Genomic DNA, 27,531 nt, shown 5'->3' with positions numbered 1-27,531 from the left:
ATCTGGCAACCGTGGAGAGGAGAATTGCAAGTGGGCATCCCTGCCCCCCCTCCTGCCCCAGTGCTGCCTGCATCCAATAAAATGCCTAGGGCTTTACAGAATAAAGTGTCCCTTCCTTGATGAGTGGCCCTCCAAAGCCCCCCACATGTAGATGTGCCCCTCTGCGGTCCTGCCTATCAATGAATTAGCACACAATTCAATGCTCTGCTGCAGATTTTTAGCAGGGATGTAGCTAGGAGTACAGTGAGGAATGGAATAAACTGTCATTGACCTGACGAAGCTGGCCAGCAAAGCCACAACAATCCAAGCACAATCAACAGGCCCCTCAGGGATCGTGGCCAATAGCAGCTGTCTGGACAACATGCTGACACCCTGCCCTTATTCTGGCAATGCAAGCGGCATGTGGCTGCCTGGGATATTGCCTCAGTGGCCAAGGAGGAGGGAAGGGGCACCCTGCCCAAAAAACAGAGGCTGCCAAACCATGGTTGGATGGCTGTCTGTAATGTGATTCCTAGTTTAAATATTAACCATGGGTTTGTCAACCTCTGGTTTTGTGTTATGTGCTAATGCAGCCAAAGTTTGAATAGGGCTAAGGTCTTAACTCAAAATGGACCCCCAAATTAAAATGAATGATTTACGAATAATTTGAGAAAGAATTCATTTCATCAAATTTACTCGTTCATGCATTGGTTTATTTCTTTGCTGAATTTCCATTTAAAAAATTATGCCCAAAGCACCTTACAATAGCAATGAAAATACTACATAACATAATCTCAACAATCACAATACCAATTTCACAGTAACAGAATATTAACTTTATAAAGTTAAAATTGTTAACTTTAATACAGTTAAAATTGATTTGATATGCTAGTGATAAATTGTATCAATAGCATATCAAAACAATTCCAAAGCAACCAATTGAAACAAATATGAACAATAACACAATACATTGCAAAAAATTAACACATATATTTCCAAGCAATGATAATATGATTCAGTATATCACCATTAGCCATTATAATGATCTCTAAAAACCCCTAGTGAAAACAACAGGACAAAATACCAAAAACAAATAAGTAAATAAACCCTCAGAAACTGCAGCAATAAAATACATAAATATTCCAGTGTGAATAAGCAGAAAAGCCGCTTCCTGACCTCAACCAACAAAATGCAGCATAAATATTCTCTGTCCTGTAACACCTCAGCCATTCTGAATTATTGACACCCAAAGGGGCCACAATCCCCTTTGAGTGGGGTCACACCTACTCCAAGGTGACATCACCCAAAAGGGCACTCATGGCTGGGATGCTTGCCTATTTGTGCATGGGGATAATCTGAATCCACACAAAGTGCAGTCAAAGCATATTATGATGTTATTCAAGCAATGAGAATTTGTTCTTTGCTAGATTTTATTTGGTAATCTTGCAAATTCCCCTCAACCAGCGAGACTCCAAGCAGCCCAAGCCCAGACAAGCTGGTAGAAGCATGTCTGTACTGTATTTACATGACTCCAAGAGATTTTCTTAAATACAGAGTCTTGTTCCTTTTGAATAAATGCAGGTTAGGGGTGTGCACAAAACCGGGTAGCCTGCTCGGTTCGAGTCTGCACCTGACTCAAACCAGATTGGGCATGTTTGGTTTTGCCAGACACACGCCCCCAGTTTGGTCGAGTCTAGGGCAGGGGGGCTCACAAGTTTGTTTGTTAAATTTTTTTTAAAAAATCACTCACCACCACCTGGTCCGGGGGGTTAGATTCAATTGCTGGGGTATCTCCAGAAGTCCCCCCGCCCAGCTTCCATTATGTGCCAAATTGCCTGGTTCAGGCAGTCTTCAGCCCTTCCCGGGCCTCACCCCCATGGGGCCATTTTGGAGGCTGCTGAGCATGCCCAATGGGCCTCTGCATGGCCAGGTTCATTATGCGATCTGGCACATAATGTAAAAAATTTATAAATTTGAATCTTAAAATTTTAATACTTTAAAAATACTTTTTTAAAAAAATCACGAAACACCCACACACACACCGAACAGTTGGGGGAAACTGACCATTGAACAATGCACTGTACATAGTATGAAATAAAAGTGTGCACTTGCAAACCATTTCCAGATTTTTTTAAAAAACTGACTTGAACAACTGTAAATAGGTCAATTTTAAATTGACTTATTTACACACACACACACACACACACACACACACACACACACAGAGGCTGATCCCAAATCTAGCTAGGGACGCCTGAGTTAGGCTGCACATGAGAACCGCTGGGATTGAGTCCAATCCTAGCAGGGCAGCGCCACCTAGACCTGCTTTTTGACCCAGCTTTAGCCAAGATTAAGGGAATGAGTGCTCCCTTAACCCAGGCTACAGGCTCATGCATGGGCTGAGCTACTGCTAGCATGGCTGCACACAGAGGCACCCGTCTCATGGAGGAATCTCCCAATGCATCATGTGTGTTGCACAGTGCATTGTGCAATTCACGGAGGCTGGGACAATGAGTCCTGGCTTCTGTTTCCCAATGCTGCCACGAGCAGCGTGGAGATTTAACCGTGCTGCTCTTGGTAGTGCTGGTAGTGTGGGTGTGTGGCTTGCAAGCCACCCAGGCTGTGAGTGGTTGTCTGGGGGAAGGTAGGTTTAACCCTGCCTTCTCCCTGTCTGCCTGACTGTGCGTGCAGTCATGTGAACAGCCCCACAATCTGTTTCATGCAGACCTTTTCTTGCTTCCTTGCTTGATTTCTTTGATGCCCTGAACTCTGCATGCCTTTTGCGGCTTTTATCATGAATCGCTTTGCCCCATGTACGATGTGCTAAATCATTTTAATACAGATATAATTGCAAAGTGCAAAATGTAAATCCCCATAATGCTTTTGAAAGGGAAATACGTCAAAGTTCCTTTTGCATGGCTGACAGGTTATGAAGCCAGAGTGCTTCAATTTAAAGGAGGTTTAAAATTTAATGAAATAAGCAAAATCTCCAACAAAAGCTGATACATTTCATTGTTGTTTTTGCTTCATTCTTCTGCAGTGGAACAACAAAAAGCTTTATTATTTATCATGCGGATGCATCACATTTGAGATTAGATCTTGACACTGGTTCTGAAGAAATACATAGTGTCCATCATTTGGATTTTTTCCATTGTAAAATGATTCCTTGAAATGCTACCCCCCACACACACACACTTTAACAGTCCTATAGGCTTTTACAACAGTCTCTAAATGAACAGAGAAGAACAGTGATCTGGCTCCATTATTATCCACAATGCAAGTTCAGAATTAGCAATGCTAAAGCATGACCCTGCAAATTCCGTGGTTTGAGCTGATACATTGCAGAAGTCCTTGAAAAGACTCCAGATCCCAAGGACCACTGCTCAGACACTCTGCAGAGCAGTCCAGTGACATTCTTACCCCTGGACTTTGGGGCCAAAGTGTGTGTGCCTCCACCCACCACGGGGCCCCCAAATCCTCTTTTTAGTCTTTCCTGGGTGGTGTGGTCACCGCTGGCCTGCATTGCTCCAAGAGGCCAAATGTGATTGTGACCTGTGCCGGCCGAGTGCTTTAGAGACAGAGCAGGTAGTGGGGAAATAAACATGTGGGATGGGAATATGTTGTTGCGTGCTAAAATGTTTCTGCTAATGCATATTTGCATAAATATACCTGTTTTATATACTTCCATTCTTGTGAGTTCAATTGCTGTTTGTGGCCCTCAAGAATCCACGTGTTTGAAATAGTGTGTGTGTCACAGTGTGTGTGTAAGGGAATGATGCTTAACTTGCAGTGGGGGAAGCCTCACTGCAAGAGAGAATTGGAGGATAAGAGGCAGGGAGTGGGTTCTGCATGGTAGGGCCACTGCTTTTCTTCCTGGCACATTGGTGGTGAGAGACTCCAAATTGCTGATTCTTCTACTGGTCACCAGAAAGACCAGTAAGTAAATGGTGAGGGGCTGAAGGGGATCCTGTCAAGGAGGGAGTGGAGAACTAATCCAAGATGCCTGGATTGGCTCAGCTAATGGTCCAAGTTCTTCCCGATTTTTTCCTAAGAACTCAGATCATTTCAGGGCTAGGCTGAGATGAATTGTGAGGAGTTTGCCCATCTCCAACCTAGTCTTCATCCCTATTCAGAAATCTTTTGTGATCCAGGGTTCTTTTGTTTTGTTTTGATCCCATGCATTTCCCAAGATTCAGCAATTTAACATTACATCATATGCTGAAAAGAGCATCATGGCTCTCTTTCAATCTCAATTTGCAGTTCCTTTACTATGCAAGGGAAATATGGGAAATGGTTTCCCTCCGGTTTTGAGCATGCACAAAACATGCTGTTGCAATTATGGCTCCTATTTATAAATCATAAACACCCTCCTGGGTGACATTCCATTTCAAAAGATACAGGTAGACTCTCAGGGGTAGTATTCAGATTCATCGAAAACACCAAGGAAAGTTCATTGATGTATGAAGCCAATTCCAACAATGAATAAAGGAACACTGAATGCTCAGTCTTCCATACCAAGCAATTTTTAACCAGTTCTGTTTGAATTCACTTTGCCCAACCTTTCACTTTCAAAACTTTGTTTCCCTACACAGGGGATGCTTTAAAATTTAAAATATGGTTCCATCAACTGCAAAAAGTCTAGTTTCTCTACAGTCCTAAATTTTGAAGGATTTGGCTTCTGATCAAAATACCGATATATTTGGTCTTTTCATCCCATCTCTCCATTTCATGGTCTTCCCCCAAACTGGCGTTGCATGTATAGGACACTCACTGACAAGAGCAGATATGCCATTTTCACAGACCACATATATGTAATTGTGGCACAGCACATGTGTATTATTATTATTACAGTAGAATCAAAAATGGACTAATTTTTGTGAATATTTTTGTTCACAAAATTATTTTTGTGAGGGATTTATTTTTTATTCTGTTTTCGAGGGAAATAATTATTTATGTTATTTTTTGAGGGAAAGCAATGCAAAAGTGTTTGCTGGGCAAGGGAAACACACTAGCCTGTTGCCAAGGAAATTGGGTTGAAGCTTCCCCCCCACACACACACACTTCATTATGTTCACAGTCGTCATAACCCAATATTGCTATGGCAATGGGAGAAAGAAATTGATTTTATTGTCAATTTTTTGTGGCAATGGAAGCCAGAGCTTTTTGCTGCTGATCTGAACAACAGGATCAAACTATTGATCCATTATTAATACTATACACTTTAAAACAAAAAATAAAAAACCTACATTTAGGGTGCTTTTGTGTGAATTACTTTACATGGTGTGCCCACAACTCCAGCCATAGTCAAAACTAACCTGCATGTGGAGTCCTGAGGAGGAGCAGGCCAATTGGATCGATATATGGGAGGCATGGAAAGCATTTATGGTTTTCCCGTAACAACTAGCGGTCAGTGTTGTGGGCTCGTATGCTGGCCAAAGCTGATGGGGAAGAAGAAGAGAGGGAAGAAAAGACCCCAGAAGCCTTATTTGGATCCTCTTCAATACATACAACTGCACATATAGGAAGGGATGACTTGCCTCCAAACCTATTGGCTCAGTTTGGATGGTACCTCCAAAGCTCACACAATTAAGAAGGGGGAGTGTCAAATGTGAGTGTGGTGCACTCACCAGCTCACCGGACAAAACCAGTAACAAATATGAGCTTGACTACTGCAATGTGCTCTACTTGGGGTTGCCTTTGTATGTTGTTCAGAAACTTCAGTTAGTTCAGCAAATTAAGGTCATCAGGAGAGATCCATCTCCAGTTGTTGTCAGCTCACTTGGTGGCCTTCTCTGTAGGGATTCCTGGGCTCTGGAATGTGCTCCCTATGGACATTAGAGGCTTAAGAGTTTTCGCAGCCTTTAAAAGAGCCCTTAAAACATACCTTTTTAGCCTGGCCTTCAGTGAGTACTGAAATGATTTCAAACTGGTATTAATCTTATTTGTTTTAATGAGTTATTTATTTGTTTTTATCTGCTTTTATATTTGACAACCGTCTAGAGCTATCTGGGAGAGGCTGTATAAACATCTAATAAATAGATAAATAAAATGTGTGCCTATTGTGACATCTTTTTCAATGTCTCAGTGCTCTGCCAGCATGTTTCTTTATCACATGGGTGGTGCTGCTTGTCCTAATGGTTGATCTACACATTCTCCAAATACTCGTTAAATCTAGTATTTGAAGCATTTGCAGAGCTACAGTTCAGTCCCTCCACAAAATAAACGGATGTGCTGGGAGGGAGTTTGGATGTCTGTTGAAGACAGCACTGTGGGTGTGCATTTGGACCATCCCTCTGTTAATCAGATGGGCTGAGAGTTATTATCCAAACCAACCCATAGTTACTATTTACTAGTACTGAATAAACAGGACTTTACAAAGTTAATGAGAAAGAGAATGCCTCGTTCTTCATGAACTCTGATACGTATTAAGATCAGCTGGGGAGGTCCGGTTGCAGTTCCCACTGGCTCAGTTGCTGGTGACTGGAAACCGGGCCTTATCTAGGGTTGCCCCTGGGACATTTTGGAATGTGCTTCCTAACGAAATCAGAACCTCCTCTTCTCTTGATATTTTTAAGAAGGACCTGAAAACATACCTGTTTTGTCAGGCTTTTAGTCTATAGTTTTAAAGTTTTACGTTTTAGAGATTTGGGGGCTATTCTCACGACCATCAAAAATCGGGCTAGCAGAGGCTAGCCCGATTTTTGTTGGTCATCAGAACCACCAGGCTCGCAGCTGAGCCCAGTGGTTGTGGAGCGGCTAACCTGCTCGAGAACCCCTGACAAAAAGCAGGTTTGCGGAGCGAGCGCTCCTACAAACCTTCTTTTTGTGATCGTGAGTAGCCGCGGCACACCTTCATGCTGCACCTACTCATGAGTAGACCCCTGGCCGGGAGGCTTAAACATAGCCTCCCGGCTCGGGGGTCTCCCCAGTATGCCCTGCGCGCTCATGTAGGGCATACAGGGGCTTGTGGGGGCCACGCGACCCCCACTCCCCCCACCTCCTGCCAGCTCCATCTCAGCGCCGGCCATCGTGTGGGCGGCCAATCTGGCCGCCCAGGGCTCCCTGCCTGCTCGTGAGCGGGGAGAGTGGGCTTAGCCCGCTCTTCCCACTCACTGGACAAAACCGGGTCTCACTGATCATGAGACCCGGTCCTTTATCTTTTTAAAAAATTGTTTTAACTGCAAGTTTTTATTGCTGGTTTTTTACATTTTGAACTTCCAAGGGTTTATACCATATGGGGTGGTATAAAAATGTGTTAAACAAACAAGAAAGCTGCTGATGTAATAGATTAGATAGACAGACAGAGAGACCTACAGACAGACATGTATGTGTAAAAGGTTCTTGGGACCTTTTCTGGAGGTAAAGTAATCATATTTTTTTAATTCGAATACGAATGCAACAAATATTTATATATTGCTTTTCAACAAAAGTTCCCAAAGCAGTTTACATTAGGGATGAGCACGAATCACATTTTGCGATTTGATTCGCGTTCAGATTGAATCAGCCTGATTTGATACAAGCTCAAATCTGCTGGTCTCAAATCTGGGTTGTTTCCATTTGAATTTGATTCGATTTGATTTGAATTCAAATTGATTTGGCCTAATTTTTAATTTGATTTGGCCTAAAATTTGGGCACCAAAGTGAGTTGGATGTCAGGGCACCATGGGTGCTGCCTAACGCACAACCTGCAAGGCAACAGGAAATTGGGTTGTTGTTGTTGTTGTTGTTTTTAAAGCAATTTTTGACTTTTTCCTGTGTTGGGCAATGTTAGCGTGTGTAGATTTAGATTCCTGTGTTGTTGAATTATTTCTGCTGAAGGGAATAATGGGGATTCAACTGGCCCATAATTTCCTAGAGTAGTGTCTAGGGACATTAAAACAGATTGGGTGGTAGGGTCCCATCGATGCCAATTGCCAGCCTACCACCAAAGCAAACAGGCAAAGGGGTGAGTTTTAAATAATTTTTATGTGTCGTGGATTTGTAATGACATCTTCATAGAAACCACAGTACCGCACCATTCTCTATGCAGAAGTCACTAGAAATCGAAAATCCACACAGTGTGGATTTCAAACTAAGAAGGTAGTGACTTCTTCATAGGAGACAGTGCGGTACTGCAGTTCCGATGAAGATGTCATTACAAATTGAGAATCCACAATAAATAAAAATTCCTTACAATTCTCCCCATTGCCCAATTGCTTTGGTCACCCATTTGAATGATAACAAGGCAACCAAGAAGCAAGAGAGATTGCCAGGCAATCATGAGGTACTGCAAAGGAACCAACCAGAGATGTCAGAGAAGGTTGGAGGTCTGGCATTGCGGGGACAAAATGGAGACTCAAATCACTGAATTGTTCAAGTGGAATCTAGGGTGATTAGATTCAACCTTGAATCTGGTCAATACCCCCAAGTGTGATTCAATTTTAGGTTGAATCTACCAAATTCGAGTTGAATCTATTCAGCCATGAATCAATTCACACATCTGTAATACTGTTCTTTTGTTTATTTAACATAGTTTACATCAATATAAATAAATAATAAATAAATAAATAAAATGTGCCCTGTTCACAGAGTGCTCACAATAGAAAAAAAGAAAAATAAGACAGACACCAGCAACAGCCACTGGAGGCATGCTGTGCTGGGGATGGATAGGGCCAGTTGCTCTCCCCTTGCTAAATAAAGAGAATTACCATTTTTAAAAGGTGCCTCTTTGCTCAGTTAGCAGGGGATATTTTTTTTAAAAACTATTTTAAAATGTTTTTTCCTCATGGATGAAAATAGAGTCAGCCATCACTTAGCCACTTCCTGAGGCCAGTCGGTATTCAGGATCTATGTTAAAGAATTCTTTACAGTAACAAGCATGTTTCATTCCCTACAGGATGTGATCTGTCCTCATTTATCTGTACAAAGTAGGGTAATAGAATCATTTTTCTTTCTGGTTTGGCCAAATGACTGTTCATTTCCTTAAGAGAGAGCAAGGTTTGAAAATCATCCACCCAGACTTCATTAGCATAATAAAAACCTAAGCAGACTTATGGAGGGGAAGTGATTATATAAACTAATTATGATTTGTATGTTCTTCTGTTTGATGCTCAGAGGGTTTCATTTTTAAAAATGCAAAAGAAACTAATTCTGGTAGATTAATGTTTTCTTATATATCACAAAGGATTTGGAAATGAATTTGGAAGAAAAGGAGCAAGCGTTGTATTGTTCTTTTCTAAACTAGATATGGAATGCCATCAGAATAGCTTCTTTGAAGGCTTCTCAGTATTTGTTTATAGACATTGTGAGGAAAGGGAAATGTAAAGGACTAATGAGTTAGAATGACTTTGAGCATAGGAACACTACCTTGTGTCGAATATACAGCTATTTTAACTATAGGCCAACACAATGTTAGTAGCATCATTAGAGTCAGTGGCTGACATCCTAACGAAGTGCTTGCATAATGGACAACGTTGCCCTAGTGCAAGAAGATCACATTGTTGTGCTAAAAAAGGATTTGCACATGTGTGCCATTGCACAAAGGGTCCATTTGAAACCAGTGAGAAGTGCCACAGCTGTACACTGTTGTGGAAGTGTGAGCACCCTTGCAGTAGCGCAACACAAGTCTGAAATGCAAGTTCCCGCTTTAGCACAAGCAGCTAGTGCAACAGCTCTGCACTAGGGTAATGTTTCCCCCACACCCAGTACTTTTTAAACAGGATGTTAGCTGGTGTGATATAGTGAGGCTATTCACACATGCATGCAAAACTGGGCTAAGGAAGCCCAGCCTGGTTTTGCACGCAGATGTGTACTGCTGGGATCGGATCTGATCCCAGCATCGCTGCAGCTGCAAACCCAGCTTTTGAGCCTCTCTCTAAAATGAGGTTAAGGGAGCAAGCACTCCCTTAATATTGGTTTTTGGATCATCGTGGCTGCAAGCAGACTGCGGCAATTTTAGGAAGAGGAGGGGGGACGCACGGTGCATTATTGGAGCTCCAGTGGGTGGGGCAATATGGGGTGATGTGTCCCGGCACCCCGACATTTGGAGCTACTGGCAATAGCCGATGCTCATCTGGGCAGGTGGTCTGCCCACTCAGGAAAGGGAACTTCTTATGGGGAGGTAAGCTCTTCAGGGCTTCCTCCCTCCTAACCCTAGGTTGTGAGAAAAGACTCCGTGGGTAAGAGTGTTGGGCTTGTTCAGGAGACCTGGTTTCAATCCACTGTTCAGAAAGGAAGGCCACTGTGTGACCTTGGGCCAGTGAAGTCCAACCGACCTTACAATGTTGCAGAAATAAAATAAAATGAGGCACTATCATGTTTACCACCCTGGACTCTGAAGAAAGAACATAGATTAGGCCTGTGCAGCAATTAAGGCCCCCACCCAGATGTTTTTATACTATATCTCCCATAATCCCCAGCCACAGTGGCCAATAGCCAGGGATTATGGGAGCTGTAGGCCCACAGCTGCAGGAGGGTTGAAGCTGAGTAGCCCTGAGATAGATCTAGAAAATATACAAGTGCAGCAATAATGGCAGCTTTCTCATGTTAATGAATGGCATCTTTCTCATTGTGCATTTGAGCATGTAGATTGACCCCCTATTTTGAGTTTCCTGCAATTATGTCCTCTCCATTCCATCATTCATCTGAAACATTCCTCTGCCCACCAGTCAAATTTCATTTATTCTTCTCTGTTATTCACCTAAAACCAACCCATGATAGCTGCTCTTCAGCAAAGTCTTAGACAAATATTAGATTGCTCATCTCTATTTAAGGCCATTTCTCCAAATGCAGCTTAAATTCAGATGGTGGCAAGTCACCATCTGGTCTGTATTGACTTTTCTCTCATCCCTAGCTTGGAGGTTCTCCCTGGAGATCTGCCAGTCTGATCTGCAGGCCCGTTTTCCACTCTCACTCGGTAGCCGCAATCTATAACTCATTGGGATATATGCCAAAGTTCCCATGGCTTTGAACAGAAGCGGATTGTGTTCACTCTGCTCTATTATAATTCGTTCTGGAAAAACCACAAAAAATGCCACAGTGGTATATGCCTCCAAAACTGTCAGTTTCCTTCTGAATGCATGAGTTAGGAAGAGGTTTATCAACATACATATTGGGAGCTCATGCAGTAACCCACATTATATTTTACGCAGCTTTTCTAAGCAAGAGGCTTTGAAAAGCTTCTAAATTATTCTGATATTTGGAGAATTGGTGCAATCTTGGTGAAAGAACTCAGATCACTGGTCTTGTGGTAGTGAGCATGAATTGTCCCCTGTGCTAAGTAGGGTCCACCCTGGTTTGCATTTGAATGGGAGACTAGACGTGGGCACTGTAAAATATTTCTCTTAGGGGATGGGGCTGCCCTGGGAAGGGCACCTGCATGCTTGCATGCAGAAGGTTCCAAGTTCCCTCCCTGGCAACCCTAGATAGGACTGGGAGAGACTCCTGCCTGCAACTTTGAATAAGCCGCTGCCATTCTGTTTAGACAATATTGAGCTAGATGGACCAATGTCTGATTCAGTATATGGCAGCTTCCTGTGTTCCTCTGTTCCTAAACCAATTCCATGCAATGTTAATATTTTTGCTGGAGACTTATTCAAACATTAAAATGACGGCTAAAAGCTACTCGAACACATTGAGGCGCTTCACGCAATTGTTAACCCTTTCAGGTTAGTGCAGGGAGAGATCACTGGGCAGCCAGATCAGCCACCCATCTGATTGCCGGCTCAGTCATGGAGCCAGCAGGGGTGGTGGGGATGAGGGGCCAGGTGGCCCCCAGAACTTCCAGGATTCCCCGTGCAGGAGTATCTTGCTCTGGGCATTCCGGAGAGATGTTTTAACCTCCCAGCAGGGGTCTCCTCATGTGTTGCTGTAGTATGCTGCTATGCTGCGGCAGCACACGATCAACCAAATGGGGTTAGCCGAGCGCCCGCTCTGTTAACCTCATTTAAGGGGAGGGGTACTTTTGGCAGTTTGCTGCTGGGAGCCACGCGGCTCCTATGGCAGCAGACGACCAGGGGAAATCAGGCTAGGCTCCCTTCGCCCGATTTCTCCTGGTTGCGAGAATAGCTTCACTGAATTCTATCCAAAGAATAGAATTCTATCCAAAGTACACCCTGGGGTGCTTCTCACGATCAACAAAAATCGGGCTAGCAGACGCTATCCCGATTTTTGTTGACCGTAAGTACCACCAGGCTCGCAGCCAAGCCCGGTGGTTCTTGAGCGGGTAACTCGCTCGAGAACACCTGGTAAAAAGCAGGTTTGCGGAGCGAGCACTCCAGCAAACCTGCTTTTTACGATCGTGAGTAGCCGCGGCGCGCCTTCGAGTAGAGTAGACCCGAGTAGACCCCCGGCCGAGTAGACCACTGGCTCATGAGTAGACCCCTGGCTGGGAGGCGAAAAGCCGCCTCCTGGCTCCGGGGGTCTCCCCAGTATGCTCTGCACGCTCGCGCAGGGCATACTGGGGCTTGCGGGGGCCACGTGGCCCCCGCTCCCCCACCGGCTCCGTCACTGATCGTGAGACTTGGTCCCCTGAACTAAGCACCATTGAAATCAGTGGCTTATATACTACACAGTGCACCACTCATAGGGTTGCCCATCATGTTGTCCACTAAATTGAAAAATATTGGTTTCCTGTGTTTAAAAATATGACAAAAGGAACACAAAGTCTACTGGAAAGGTTACTTTAAAACTCTGTTGGAGAGAGAGAGAGAGAGAGATGATTTTTATACCGCCCTTCCAAGCTGGCTCAGGGCGGTTTACAATTAAAAAACAGAAATCGTTAAAAACAATTAAAATAGAAATACAAATATAAACATCAAATTTAAAAACATCTTAAAAAACAATTAAAATATCAAAACAATTAAAACCAGGTTAAGATTAAAACAGTTAAAACTAAATTAAAAACCCTGAAAGGCCAGGCCAAACAGATAGGTTTTAAGGGCTCTCTTGAAGGACAGCAAAGAATTAAGATTACGAATTTCTGCCGGGAGTGCATTCCACAGTCCAGGAGCAGCCACAGAGAAGGCCCGCCTCTGAGTCACCACCAGACAAACCGGTGGTAACTGGAGACGGACCTCCCCAGATGACCTTAACGTGCAGTGGGGATCATGTAAAAGGGATCATGTAAAAGGGGATCATGTCCATTTTAACAATGGACCAGCTACTTTAAAATGAATGAAGATCTGAACCCATGGTTTGAAGTGTATTTCAAATTGTGGTTCATTCCAAGGAAGTTGGTTAATAATCCGGGGATCGGGTCTCATGATCAGTGAGACCCGGTTCAGCAGGGTGCATGGGTAGAGCAGGCTAAGCCCGCTCTCCCTGCACACGAGTGGGGGGGGGAGGAGCCCTGGGCGGCTGGATCAGCCGCCCACACAATTGCCAGCTCTATAACAGAGCCGGCGGGGGCTGGGGAGGTCAGGGGCCATGTAGCCCTCAGAAGCCCCAGTATGCCCTGCACAAGCACGCAGGGCATACTGGGGAGACCCCTGGAGCTGGGAGGAAGCTTTTCGCCTCCCCTCCAGGGGTCTACTCACAAGTAGCCACGGCTACTCACGATCAGATAGCCCAGGTTTGCAGAGCGCTCGTGCCACAAACCCGGGCTAAGGGGAGGGGTACTTGAGCGGGTTACCCGCTCTAGAACCACTGGGCTTGCAGCCGAGCCCGGTGGTTCTCACGATCAGCAAAATTCGGGCTAGTGGAGGCTAGCCCAATTTTTGCCGATCGTGAGAATAGCCCCCAAGATTGGTCAGTTTGGAGATCATGATTGAACTTGATTTGTTTTTAACTGCAGTGGGAAATAGTATTCTTCCATGGCTCATGTGGGCAGGGGAAGGTGTTTTTTTTAGATGTGTGCTCCCAGGTGGGAGGGAATGTGTGCTCCCAATTTTTTGAGATGCCAGTGGTTAACCATGGTGCTGTGTAATATCTTAACCAGCCTATAGTTACAAAGCACTGTAAATATAAATTTAATTTTTGTAATGGCATGTAAACCTAAAAATAACAATCTGCCTATCTGTCTATCTATTGATCTATGTTACAATTTACTGTATGTGGTCAGATATGTTCACCATTATAATCACACATCCATGTTTGGAATAAAATGCTTGTTATAATTTTGGTACTTACAGAACGAACTGTTGTGTGAACTAACTTGTTAAATTCTAACAACTTCACCATATAATATCTACTGTGCATTTGTTGGAACTTAACAAGTTCTACTCTACAAAATAATAATTGAGCACAATCATTCCCTTCACACATGCACAGAGAAAATCTCCATAAGCCTTGAATTACCTCTTTTGTCTCCCCTACTTGCAGACTCTCTGCTGAGCACATGATCATTGTATTGGGTGCACAGGCATTCAACCATCAATTCCTCATAACACGAGTCCTTCCCCGTGCCTAGCATACTGTTATCAACTGCAAGGTGTAGGGAGTTTGGTCGTGGCCAGGGGACAAAGTCCTCTGGTGGCTCCTCTACCCCCTAGACTTCACAATAGCCCATGCTTTGCATGTGCTCCCCGCAAGCTGTGCCCCCTGCGACTGACGTCAGATGCAAGGGGGCAGGGCCTATGCCAAGGACAGGCCAGTCAGCCCCGGCAGAGCTTCCCCATTCAGCCGTTCATAGAATCACTGCCTGGGAACTCCTTTCCCTGCAAGCAGCCTCCTGGGCTCAGCGGTCCCCCCAGAATGCCCTGCACACTCACGTGGGGCATCCTGGGACTTCCCACAGCCCACACTGGCTCCATGATGGAGCTGGTAGCTGTGTGGGTGGCCAATCTGGCCGCCCAGGACTCCGGGCATGATCGTATGCCTGTAGACCTCATTGAGGTGCTTCACAGTAATCACGTGAAGCACTTCGGTATATAAGACCTTTATGTTGTTGTTTTTGTTGGAGGGTTTTGCATATTTTTATACCACCCAAAACTCATGTCTCTGGGTGGCTCATAATAAAGCAAGCAAGCAAGCAAGCAAACAGAAAAAACAACCTGGTATGTTCCTTGCTTATTTCAGAGAAATGTGAAGTAGCTCCACTATCCAAATATATTTTGTTTCTGCTTTGACTTGCATCAGCCCTGCAGATGATTTCTTTTGCAGCACACAATTTTTCATCATTCTCAGCATTTCTTTCATTGCTTTCACTTTTGCATAGGCAAGTTTGTTTGTTATCAAATTTGTTTAAGTCCATTTTCTTGGAATTTAGTCTTATTCTCTTTTCCCTATTGAGAATAATTCCCTTGCTCTTTACCAGGACAAGCATTCCTAAAATGCATCCACATATAAAATATTGCCTACCATCAGCAACTTTGCAGGCTTGATTTTTAACTGATTGCCCCCTTTCTATTTGCTTTTTCAAATTAAACTCTTGCAAACATTCCTGAACAAAACTCAAAGCCACATTTTCTTTAATTTTCAGGAAACTGACAATATTCTCATATTCTGTAGGCAAGGTATTAATCAACAGTCTTTGCTGGTCTAGGCATTAGGGGTGTGTCCGAACCGGTCTGGAGGCCATTCGAAAGGCCTCCGAACTGTCTGGACTGGTTCGGACCTGGCCAGTTCGGGTCCGGGTGGGGGGTCTTCCTTTAAGGGCGGGAGGGCTTACTTACCCCTCCCGCCTCTTTGCCCCCTCCAGCGCCCATATTTCACTGTGTAATTGGGGCGCTGGAAACCAGCCGCCCCCGCTGCCCCCCCCGCGAGTGGGTTAGGGCCAAAAGTAAGCTACTGCCACCGTCTCCCACCCTCCCTCCCTCCCAGCCGCCCGCCCAAGTCCTCACCGCATGGTGTTCCAAAAAAGAGAGGAGCTTGCGAACAGAGCTCCTCTCTCGGCAAAGTCCCAGACACCACTGGGGCCTTGGGTGCGCGCGTGCCGCATAGGACACCTGGGAACTTCCGCCAGAGGCCTGGTCTACCCGCCGGCAGGGGACAAGGCCGGGTAGACCGGGCCTCCGGCGATCGGAGGCCCGGTCTACCTGGCCTCGTCCCGGTGGGTAGACCGGGCCTCCGGCGGAGGTTCCCAGGTGTCCTATGTGGCACGCGCACGCCCAAGGCCCCAGTAGCGTCCGGGACTTTGCCGAGAGAGGAGCTCTGTTCGCGAGCTCCTCTCTTTTTTGGAACACCATGCGGTGAGGACTTGGGCGGGCGGCTGGGAGGGAGGGAGGGAGGGAGGGAGGGAGGGAGGGTGGGAGACGGTGGCAGTAGCTTACTTTTGGCCCTAATCCGCTCGCGGGGGGGTTGACAGGGGCAGCTGGTTTCCAGCGCCCCAATTACACAGTGAAATATGGGCACTGGAGGGGGCAAAGAGGCGGGAGGGGTAAGTAATCCCTCCCCGCCCTAAAAGAAAGGCCCCCCTTTGGTGCCGGTCCGGACTGCTCCGGACCAGGCACATCCCTACTAGGCATGTGTATCTCCGGCAGTTCCAACTCTTTCAGTATTCCCAAAATGAGGATAAGTGCTCTTGCAAACTCTCTCCTGCTCTGAATATTTTATTACACAATTGCAGCATAAGAGAAACTTGACTATTCATGGTTCTTTGTTGAAACACATCCTTTAATCTTTCCCACATCTCTCTCTGTATTTTTGTCTTATGTATATGATAGATTAACTGATCACTTACAGTCAAAGATATGTGTTTCATGGCTTGCTTGTTTGCAGAATCCCATTCTCATTGTTACTTTTCATTTTCGGTTGGTTATTCTTCTTCCAGAACATAAGGCAGTCCAAGAGTATTCAACAACATCTTCACTCTGAAGGACAACTTCTGTAGTTTGTTTCACTGAGCAGTTCAACAGTGGGATGCCTCCCCACAGATGCAAAAGTAGTCTTCTTATTCAGCTCATGGGCAGAGCCATTACTGGGCGAATGAGTTTGAAAAGCCTGGGAAGCCATGCTTCAGGGGCCGGACCTTGTGTGCCAGCCATGCCCCTGAGCCTGACATCAGACACAGGGGCATTATTTTGTTCGCAAACGGGGCCACATGGCCCCATTTATAAGCAAAATCTGGCCAGCACCGCATTTGCAGCACAGCTGGAGTGGCTCTCCCTGCCTTTTAAAGGTAGGGAGTGTCATTCCTGGTCACATTGCAAACATGGCACTGGTCAGATTTTGCTTATAAATGGGCCTGCATGGCCCCATTTGCAAGCAAAACCAGTGCTGGGTTCGCAGCATGGGAACTCTCCCTGACTTTAAATGGAGATCATGTGGGGAGCATGGATGGAGTGACTCCGCTTGACCAGTGTGTCATCCCAGTGCTCTATAACCACATGTCCAAGTCAGCTCCCATATGGGATGGGGCTGTAGCTCAGTGGAAGAGCATCTGCTATGCATACAGAAGGTCCCAAGTTTAATCCCTGGCATCTCCATGCAGGGCTGGCAAAGGCTTCAGCCTGAGAAGCTGCTGCCACTCTGTTGATAATACTGAACTGGATGCACCAATGGTCTGACTCAGTATAAGGCAGCTTCCTATATTCCTGTGTTTATCTCACTTGTTCTCTGCTCCAGACTTCCTGCAAAATTACCCTATATGCCCTGGTGGATTGGAATGTCCTGGGTGGATTTGGGTGAAAGCCCTTTCCTGGTGTGAAGGCTAGGAGGAACTAGGGTGGGTCCACCTGTGGTGGTCAGGGGCACTTTGAATGTACATAGATTTAAGATCTATGTTCATAGCATGGTAGTGTATTGTAAAACCCTCCTTCCCCGGAGATAGCCAACTTCACATGGATCGTGTGAAGAGCTTCACTATCTCTGCAGAGAAGTGGCACTTTTCCTCCTACCAAACTATCACTTTTCCTCCTTTCAAACTATCACTTCCACCCAGGTTTTCCTCTTACCTTGCTTCCACACAACCAAAAATTGGCAGCACACACAGCTCTCAAACCCGGATAGAACCGTTTTTTATTGTGTAAATAGCCTCCATGCATATTACTCTAATTTTGTTAGATAAGTCAATTCGCCTCCAAAGTTGCTCCATTATGTCTTCTTTTAAAAAAGAATGTGGGGCTATTCACACAGTTGTAGAAAATCGGGCTAGCCTCCACTAGCCAAATTTTCGACAATCGTGAGTACCACCAGGCTCGGCTGCGAGCCCGGTGGTTCTTGAGCAGGTAACCCAGTCAAGGAGCCTGCCCCTTAAACTGGGTTTGCAGAGTGAGTGCTCCTCAAACTTGGATTTTTTTATTGTGAGTAGCTGCGGCGTGGCTGCGCACCATAGTTACTCATGAGTAGATCCCCAGCGGGAGGTTGAAAAGCAGCCCCCCAGCTCGTAGGTCTCCCCAGTATGCCCTGCACACTCACGCAGGGCATACTGGAGCTTCCGGGGGCCGCACGGCCCTTGAACTCCCCAGCCCCCACCGGCTCCATCATGGGGCTGGCAATCGTGTGTGCGGCCAATCTGGCCACCCAGGGCTCCCTGATCATCTGCGGGGAGAGTGGGCTTAGCTCGCTCTCCCCGCTGAGCTTCCCAAACCGCATCTCATTGATCGTGAGACCCAGCTCTGTAGCATTTAACTGGGTTGCATCCTGCAAGGCTAGTTTTCAGACTACCAAATTGGCCATTCCTGAAAGCCCTGTTCTCACTGCTTTTGACACCAACAGGCATACTATTGTAACCACTGATGCAATAAGGGGACAGGGAGGTTACAGTTGCTTTTGCTTCCAGAGTGCTTACTGCATCAGATAAGATTATTCTGTCATTGAAAAAGAAGCTCTAGCATGTTTCTGGGCAGTGAGGCACTTCAGGACTTTCTTGTAGGGCAGAAAATTCACTTTATGGTCATACCATAAACTGTCACCTGGTTTATTCACTACTTGGGGATCAAGTCGAGCAACCTTAAGAATAGCCAAATTGATCATCAGATTTATGCATTTTGATTTCCAGGTGGAATATCTTCCAGGTCTTTAGAATATAGGTGCAGATTGTTTATCTTGACTTCCACTTCCAGGACAATAGGAGCAGGGGTGCATCAAGATGATTTGGGTGCCCGGACCACCTGGATCTCCCACTGTGAGCGCCCCCCCCATGTGTGAGGGCCCCCGAAACCCTTTGGGGGGCCCATCCTGCCAAACCTCTGGTGGTTTTTCTTTTTTAAAAAAACCTTTTTTTTCCTGGAGAGAAGCTGTTTCTTTGCATTGCAAGTAAACTTCTCAGAAGAAATGTTGAGAGGGTAGATGTGGGCATAGCACATTAGGAGGGTGAACAGATTTTATTTATTTGAAACTTTCTTATGTATGATACTGTAGTTTTTATTGTATTGTTCCTATTGTAGTTTCTATTGTTGCTACTGATGTGACGAGATGTATAGTGTTCTGTGTGGTTCTGTTGTAATGAGAGGCTGTTGGCTATAATAACAATACAGTTGAAAGTTGTGGATCAGAAATGGGATGCGAAACAGCAAACATTTCAGTTGGGGGACTCTGTTCAAGTAAAGCTGCCTCATAATGTAAGAAAGGGGTGTTCTCAGTATTCTGGACCAAAATAAATAATCAAAATCCAAACAGATTCTGTCATATTGGATGGTGGAAAGAAATGGAACTTTTCAAGACTTTCCAGCATGCATACTATGAGAAGAGAGGGAAGGGTCTGGTATCTCGAGAGAGGAACTGGAGAGGGTTTCAACCTTCCTTCCAATTTTGACCTCACAGAGGAGGCTGATGAAAGCGATGGATGATCCTCTTTACCAGAAATAATATAACTAACAGCACGTGTGCCAGAGAACCCAAGAATTAGAAGTGTGCATGATAGGAGACCTTCTAAAAGACTTCAAGTTTTTGTCACTGGTTCTTAAATCAATTCAGTTATGGTTGTTATAAAGGGGAGGTGTGAGTTGTATTCTATGCAGCGAGGTTCTACACACGATCCGTGTCTAGAGCCTGGGAGGGTTCTGCGGGGAGAGTGTGCTTAGCCCGCTCTCCCTGCAGATGAGCAGACACCCACACAACTACTGGCTCTGTCATAGAGCCGACAGGGGCTGCAGGGATCAGGGGCCGCCTGGCCCCCAGAAGTCCCAGGATGCCCTGTGCAAATGCATGGGGCATCCTGGGCAGACCCCCGGCACTGGTAGGTTTGTTTTTGCCTCCCGGCGGGGGTCTCCTCACAAGTCACTGCAGCGAGGAGCCATGCCGTGGCGACTCACAATTGGGAAAATGGGGTTAGTGGAGCGCTTGCTCCTCTAACCCCGTTTAAGGGGAGGGCTTCCTTGGCGGGCTAGACGCCAGAGAACCACCGAGCTCGCCTGTGTGAGACTAGCCTCAGTCTCTTTTATGTTTTTTTGTTTAAAAGTTTGTCCCAGTGGGGAACTTGTAGAGTGTTTGGTGGGGGTGGAGTCAGAAAGGAAATTGGAGGGATTAGAGAAGGAGAAACATAGAAAACATAGGAAACTGCCATATACTGAGTCAGACCATTGGTCTATCTAGCTCAGTATTGTCTTCACAGACTGGCAGCGGCATCTCCAAGCTTGCAGGCAGGAATCTCTCTCAGCCCTATCTTGGAGAAGCCAGAGAGGGAACTTGAAACCTTCTGCTCTTCCCAGAGGGGCTCCATCCCCTGAGGGGAATATCTTGCAGTGCTCATACATCAAGTCTCCCATTCATATGCAACCAGGGCAGACCCTGCTTAGCTATGGGGACAAGTCATGATTGCTACCACAAGACCAGCTCTGGAGTTGTTTCTGAATAAAGTTGGAGTTGTTTCTGAATAAACTCTCAGTTAAATCTATATAAGATTATTTGGTTTTTTGTGAGAGAAGCAGCCATAAAACAACCATTCTATGTGAAACACACATAATAAAGATGAACCATGCAGGACAAAATAGCTCATCACGTGGCAGAGGAGTTTAAACTTCAGTAACTCCTATTTCCAACAACCTTGTACCAAATCCTATGGGAAAATTCATAATGGGAAAACTTCAGAAATAATTTAGGGCCTACAGCTGACATCTTTTTGTAAACTGCTCCCATGTTTCTCTTTCCTTGTCAATACTTCTTTATCAGCCGGTGTCCCTAACTCTCTTCCCCACCCCACCCCAACTTTTACATCCACACCCACATTGTTCACTTGTTCTTCAAAGGATGTCAAAAACCTGAGGCAGCAGAAATATGTGAAGTGGAAACCTATGAATGTTTCTGCCTTGGCCAAGAAAAAATGAGATTATGTTTTTTAACAAGCCAGAAGCAGCCCTTTAAGGCTCTAAGCAACCTTTAAATGTTATATAGTACCCTCATTTATTACTGAATTTAAAATATTTGAATATCTCCTTTGGCTTTGGAGAAGCTCTCTCAGGACATGAGAAACTTCTCCACAGAAGTATCTTTTTACATTCTGTGTGGTCTGTGATTGACCTCACAGAGCAATCTCTTCAGGAAAAATATAATCTTCTTTTCTCAGAGAATGCTGTGGCAAAGGGGGGGAAAATGCCTGGTGAACAGTGAATATTTTATTGAAGGAGTGAAACTGACCACCAGTTAAAATAGTTTGCATTCTCGCTTAATTGTAATTGTACTTATCACAAGAATGTTATGGGGTTTTTACAGAATAACTTTATGCAGTTTGTCAATATCCATGGAAACCTGCTGGGGTTTTCCTCTTATAGAATTCTTCTTCTTATTATTTTTTACAGTGACCTAATTTGTTTCCATAATAATGTCATAGCCATTGATCGGGACAGTTGGAAAAATGTTGTGATGATCATTGTTTGCCCTTGTTTGCCCTTGCTATGTTACCAGGTTTGCTCAAAAGTGTGGCAGTGACCAACCTTCATGACTATGCTTGCCTCAAAGTGGGGAAAATTAGCTTCAAATGGGGGCAAACCAGTAAACAGCTATGTTAACCTTAAAATACCAGGGAAAGTTGATCACGGTATCGATGCACTGGAAGGAGGCAAGAAGAAGGTAGGCAGGCATCTTTGAAAACAAAGAGTTGCTTTATTGAGGGGTAACAGTGGTACAGAAAGTGAGAAGAGAATGGTGAAGGCAAGGATTAGCAGCTAGCAGGCGCTGGTAACATTTATCAAGCTTTGGCATTAAGGAATTGAGATAGAATGTTGGAGGTAAAAGGGCTTAGGGGGAAAGGGACAGAAAAGCCATGTTCCATAGCTACCTGGTCTAGGTAGGCTCCTTTTATCCAAAGATGGCTCAAGCACAAGGCAAAGTGGTTGGAGTGCAGGGGAGGTGGAGTAGAGCAATGGTCTCATGAGAAGCGTTTTTATAGTCAAACATGTGCTTTGAGGGAAGGTATGGTGAAAAGGCAAACATCTTGGGTACTTGTCCCATGTATGGGGTCATATTAAGATTTTAGTATCAATCAGGCTACATGATAGTCTTAGTTCAGGTGCTTCTTTTAACAAAGAAAGTGGTTAAATAGTGAGGCTATTCTCACGGTGGGGAAAAACCGTGCTAAGGGAGTGCAGCCTGGTTTCCCCCCCATCATGAGAACCACCGGGCTCGTAGATGAGCCCAGTGGTTCCCCAGCGGCTAGCCCGCCTACCAACCCGTCCCCTTAAATGAGGTTTTGTTGTTCATGTGCATCTGTGGCATGCCTCTGCACCACAGTGACTACACGAGTAGATCCCTGGCCTACAACCATCCTCCTGGCCTCAAGGATCCCCACAGGGAGCCCTGTGCACTCGTATGGGGCATCCTGGGACTTCCAGGTTCCGGGCAGCCCCCAATCCCCGCTGCCCCAATAGCTCCATGATGGAGCCGGTAGTTGTGTGGGCGGCCAATCCAGCTGCCCAGGGCTCATCGTTTGTTTATCTGCAGGGAGAGCAGGCTTGACCCACTCTCCCTGCTAAACCCGTCCCAGCTCTACACACAGATCATAAGGCTATTCTGACGATCAGCCAAAATCAGGCTAGGGGAGCCCAGCCCGATTTTGGCTGACCGTGTGAGCCACTGGGCTTGCAGGTGAGCCCGGTGGCTCCCAGGCGGTTAACCCACCTAAGTACCCCTCCCCTTAAACTGGGTTTGCGGTGCGAGCGCTCCGCAAACCCGGTTTTTGGGATCGTGTGTAGCCACAGCGCAGCTCTGTGCCACAGCTACTCATGTGTAGACCCCCAGTGGGAGGCTGAAAATCAGTCTCCCGGCTCAGGGGTCTCCCCAGTATGCCCTGTGCACTTGCACAGGGCATACTGGAGCTTCCGGGGGACCACGTGGCCCCCGAATTCCCCAGCCTCCAATGGCTCCATCACAGAGCTGGCAATCGTGTGGGTGGCTGATCTGGCCTCCCGGGGCTCCCGCCCTGCTCGTCTGTGGGGAGAGTGGGCTTAGGCCGCTCTCCCCGCTTAGCTCCCCAAACTGGGTCTCACTGATAGTGAAACCTGGCTCCATGTGTAGAGCCTCAGTGCTTGGCTACAAGTAGTGGTCTGAATATAAATGGGTGGGCAGTGATCTCTCTGGCATTACTCACCAAACTGTTAAGTGGTAAGATAAGAAACAAAACCAACTTAGCACTTCTCCTTGACGGGCACTATCAGCTTGGGGCTCCTTATGGAAGTGGAAGGAAGACAATAAAGTCATTCACATAATCCAAAAGTATGTTCTACCCAGTTATTGCTACCCAGGTTTTCCTCCTACCTTCCTTCCATGCAACCAAAAATTGGGAGCACACACAGCTCCCAAACCTGGGTAGAACATATTTTTGGATTGTGTGAATGACCTCTACATTTGATTGTGTTGTTCTGCTCTGCTCTGATTCTCTGCATATGCTCAGATGCAAATAGAGTGGCAATCTCAGTCACACTGTGGTCTTTCAATGATCTGGGAGCACCAGTAAAGCCTAATCAGAACAACACATGTTCTCAGGAATGCAGCCAGCTATAGCTTCTCTTCCAACACACTAAGAAAATGGCTATTTTTTTTGGTTTTTGTTTGGGGGTGCATTGAAGTACACCAAAATGGTATTGTAAGGAAGCCTGGTAACAGCTAGGCAAGCAAGATTCTTTTCTTAATATACCATTTGTGTAAATTTTACACAAAACTTACATTGGTGTAAGTTTATGGCATAATATTTAAAGATCAAACTATATTTCATGCCTGGATCTTTTCATATATGATCTGCTATAGGTGACATAGCAAGATACTATTAATACTGGGTGCCACGTCACAACCACTGATAAAGATAAGTGTCACACACACATACACACACGAACACTTTGGGCCCAAGCAGCTTGTGACCTACCAAGTCAAGTGCAGCCATCAACCAAGTATATATGGCTGCTGCCTGTTTTTGAACAGATGGCTTGTCAAGCACTTGACTTTGCCAGCCACTATATACAGCTCATGGATTGTGCTGTGCTTGTTTAGTACAGTGGCTGCTAAAGAGCAACTCCCTCCTTATTGCTACTTTGGCACTAACCCAAAGCAGCAATGGTAGTTTGACAACTTTATGAAATAGAGAGATGGCAAAAATATTCACAGTGTAGGATAAAGTAATCTTCCTAACTGCATCTTGCATCCCTTAGTTCCATATGATTCAGTGGAGTGTTGAGGTTGATTAGACCGATTTTCAAGCGGCTTATACTCTAGTCACCAGGGACTGGTTTGGGTGATTGTCTGGCATCTCATATGAGGAGGAGAGGGTCACGCCAAGAACAGGCCTGTCTTTATGTGGTTGAAGGAAGTCCAGATGTGCTGTTGGGACATCCTTTAATAACATTAGAGGGGTGTTCATCTGAATCACTCCTCTACATGTGTTGCAATACCCTGTTTAAACAGGGGGTTTGTAGCACGTGTCAAGGGGTGATTCAAATTAATCGTGCATTTAAAAGGTGCCCCCAAGTGCTTTGGGACACCCTTTAGTAATGTCAGGATGGGTGTGCTCTCAGTGTGAACCTGTTCTACTCACAGGAGCTGCCAGCTGACAGTCTAAAGCCGCTCTTGGCTTTGAAGTGGGTCGGGGAGTAAATGTGCTGGAGAAGGAAACTGCAGACTATTAAAAGCAACTTTGAGTTAAACAAATATAAAGAACATGTTCTTAAGGTGGCCAGACATTACTGCAGGGGAAGGGGCAGTCTTGCCCTTTTTTTTCTTTTTAAAGAGGGTCAACTTCAACTTTTAAAATACAATTTGGAGTGGAGATGAGGTGGATATGGATGGGTAGAGATGAGAGAGGAGCGATGGAATCTTGCTGCCTCATGGTCAACAGCTAGCCTGGAGAATTCTCTCATGGAAGGACACCTGCAGATCCTTGAGAGACAGGATTGCAGGAAGCTTGAATTATCTCCTGGAGTTTGAGGTGAGTTCAAAGGAGGAAGGAAGCCAGGGTTTTTGGCTTCAGAACAGTGTGTTAGAGTACGTTGGATTACTTTCTTTTGGTGTGCTTTGCCAATCATTACAATTGTTCTAAGTTTGTTTATCTGTAACATAAGAAACATGTCCATCCTGTCCATCCCTACTTTAAAAAAAATAATGTACATAACTAATGCACATAATGTCAATATATACATAATACTGGACATACACAGTGTGCAAGAAGTGGACAACTTGGCTATTTCCAATAAAGTGCCACCCCAACTCCTGGGAGCAAAAATACTAACATGGGAAAATACCACCTTGTCAAGTCCTCTCATCCAGGGTTCCCACATTAGTGGAGCACCATGGGAAGAAACCACATTGCGATAGCTAAACATTTGTTGATATTGCAATCGTCATCATAATAGTAGCAGCAGATCCTGCATCATACGGGATCTGCTCTACATATCCTTCTATCATCAGGAATATTTTTTACTAGCCGACCCCGCACAGAGCATCTGTGCTGCACTTTGGGGCTGGCTGTCTCCTCCTCCCTCTCCCTCCCTGGTCTCTCCTCTCATCCTGGTCTCTCCTCTCATCCCCTTCCCTCCAGCCCCGCAGTCTCTAGCCCTAGCCCTCCCCCCTCCCGTTCCTCCCCCCACACAGAGCCTCACCTGGCAGCGGGCAACCAAGAAGGGCCCCACCGCTCACCCACCTCCACTGTTTTTTCTCCCTCCTGTCCGCCCACTGCTCGCCGCCGCTTTTCTCTCTTTGCCCACTGCTGCTGCTTTTCTCTCCCCACCTGCCCCCACCGCTGCTTTTCTCTCCCCCCTCTGCCCACCCGCCGCTGCTTTTCTCTCCCCCACTCCTCCACTGCCGCCGCTGCCCCCACTTTCTTCCCGCTCTCCACCTCCCTCCACACTTGGCTGGGCCTCTCACCCGGCCCTCTCGCAGCGTGTCTCGAGAGTTCCACCGCCAAATCCTGGACATGCATGCTGGCTAAGAGAATTAATTATATAGATTTCCTACTGCCAGGCATCAGAATTCAGAAATATCATTTGTACATCAGATGTTTATTGTTGGTTATTAACTGAAATCAGACCTTTGTTACTGACAGTTTGATTACAGAACCAGAAAGTCATTGCTGGATTTCAGGGTTTTCACTAATTAAAACTATTTGGAATTTCAAAGCTGTTTCCCATTGCTTGTTTTGTTCATTTCCAGTTCTGTTTTGGTTGAGCAAATCAGGTGATTTTTATGTTGCAACTATGTTGAGTACTCTAAATTAAGTAGGACATTGTTTCACTAATTAAATTAATGGTCCCGAACAAAGGTCTCTCCTTTCTGGAGGATAAGAGCACTTGGGTTGGGTTAAAATTGGGGAGCTAGTGTTTAAGATAGATTTTCATCAACCAGTTTGTACTATGACACACATTGGAATATTCCCCACTCTCCATCCCTAAATGCCCCCTCATTGAGTACATGAGGCTGCCCAAAATAGTACAAGCAGAGATGAAGAAGAGAGGAAGAAAGAGAAAAGGTGGAGAGGTTAGCCCAATCTCAGCAAATCGAAAGGCCCCAAGAAGAAAGCAGGTATATAATAACAATAGCAAGAAGAAGAAGAATAGACTTGATTTGTTAGCTGCCCCATAAAAAAATTGTTCTCTGGGTGGCTCACAATGAAACAAAACATACAATTAAAACACATAAAACAAACATGTACAATGAAATACAACATAGTGAGGCTATTCACACGACCACTCGAAAGCAAGCTAAAGGAACCCAGCCCACTTTCGAGCAGTTGTGAGAACTGCCAGGAGCTGTGCAGCTCCCGGTGGTTAGCCCGCTTAATCCCCCTCCCAAATGACCTCTGCGAAGCCCAGGCCGCAGTGTGGACTTAAGAGGCCGGCAGGGGAGGGGGAACCTTTGCAGACCCCCAACCCCCAGCATACGGGAAGCCCCCTGAAGGGTAATTTTAAGGCATTTTTTTTAAAAAAATAAAAATAAATTTGCAAACTTTGTCCGGCGGTTTGGTTTCAGTCCAGACAGAACCAGTGGGGTGTGTGTGTGTGTTCAGTTCAATACTGAATCCCCCGAACCTCCATACGGAACTGCTGGACCCGTGAACCGCCGGACTGTTCGCACATCCCTAATCTCATCTGATGGGAACACCTGGAGCAGGGCTTCTGAAGAAGATCTCAAGGTCTGGGTAGGGACATATGGGCAAGGCATCACCATTCCATCCACCATTCTAACCACCACAACAGAAGGGACTCTTCTAAATTTTGGCTCCTTTTCACCATCCCCCCACCACGCCTCTCTCTATTATTTACCCACTCATTCAACATT

This window comes from Hemicordylus capensis, chromosome 1 (genome assembly GCF_027244095.1).
Source record: "Hemicordylus capensis ecotype Gifberg chromosome 1, rHemCap1.1.pri, whole genome shotgun sequence".
In the NCBI taxonomy this organism is placed as follows: Eukaryota; Metazoa; Chordata; class Lepidosauria; order Squamata; family Cordylidae; genus Hemicordylus; species Hemicordylus capensis.
This window is presented reverse-complemented; position numbering follows the sequence as displayed.